We start from the raw sequence: 1,491 nt of genomic DNA, 5'->3' as shown, positions 1-1,491 counted from the left end.
CCCCCTACAGCAGCAGCAGCATCACCAGGCCCCAGCAATGCCAAAATGAAATAGTCCCAGAGTCCAAAGCTTTTCATTACACGCCAAACTTTTTTGCCAAATATATTAAAAAACACAAAATACGCCAACAGTTAAAACTATCCGCAGGAAAAACAGAAAAACTACAACAAAAAATGGGAAAAACGTAAACTATAAAAAAAAAAAATTACTGCAAAAAAGGAAAACCCCCGAATGCACACAAAATGGACGCCATTTGGTGCAGCGAGGAAAATATAGAGAAAAGTTTTGTGACTGTCGAAAAAAAGTGTAATAAGTGAGCGTAAAAAAAGGAAACTCGCTCTGCTTTTCCACTCCCCCTCTCTTTCGCTTTCTGCATGTCGAACGAAGTTCCCCAACTTTCATACGTCATTTCAGCAAATTAACGCAGGAAAAGCGAGGAAAATATATTAAGAAGCCTACATTAAGGCGCATAAATCAAATGAAAGCAAGAGGCGATGGAAAGTGGAGGGCGCAAGAGTGGAGGGCACTGCCAAGCCACGGCGACTTATTTAAATATATTTCATGAAAGAGAAAGGGACAAGGGGGAGAGCTTTAGCTACGCGGAAGTGAATGTAATGGAGAAAGATCGGTTGAAGAGGGAGCTCTCTTGAATTCTGTATACGATTCAGATCTTCCCGCATACCTATCTAGGACATTCATTTCCCTATATTTTGTGGCCCAAATATATATCGTGCTCCTAAATTTCATACAATTAATGGTGCGGGCCATAAATTATTATAATGTCCGAGAGGGACATTTCCTAATTGGAATGGTGTCCTGCTAAATAGCCTGCCATTACAGTTGTTTCCCTGAATAAAGTTCTCTTTAAGTTCTGTACTTTAATGAGGGACAGAAATCTAGTTAATAAAAGGAACAATACCCAAACATTGACCTTCATCTTTGGACTCCTTAAAGAGGACAGTTTTATGTTATTTTTAGGGTACCACTAATTCGATTTATTTTTGTGGAAAATCGTTCCATTTCATTTTTCTTTATATATACATTATGTTTGTTTTCATTTTAATGAACTACCACTCCCCCACCATCCCTCAACATTTGATTACAATTATTTTTAAACGCAGCGCCTCTGGCCATGTACGTTGGCCATAAATTTTTATTTTTATTTTAAGTTTTTTTCTCTTCTTTTGCTGCCTTTCTGTTGGCGTCGACATAAAAGAATTTTTCATTATTTATGCGGCTTTTTGTGGGTTTTAGCTTCATTCGTTTCGTTCAGATGATGCTGGCGTGGCGGATCGGATGATGATGATGATGCAGATGATGATTGTAACGATGATGGCGATGAAAGTCGATTATGTTGACGATGCGCTTAATGGGAGATAATAAATTAATGCATTTAACTAAAGTCGAGAAAGTTTTCTGGACTATCCCGGAGTCAGCGGACAATTCAATTAGCCAGGGAACTCGCATGGAAGCGACCGAGTTTATTGAAAT

The sequence above is a fragment of the Drosophila miranda genome, chromosome 4 (genome assembly GCF_003369915.1).
Source record: "Drosophila miranda strain MSH22 chromosome 4, D.miranda_PacBio2.1, whole genome shotgun sequence".
Lineage (NCBI taxonomy): Eukaryota > Metazoa > Arthropoda > Insecta > Diptera > Drosophilidae > Drosophila > Drosophila miranda.
This window is presented reverse-complemented; position numbering follows the sequence as displayed.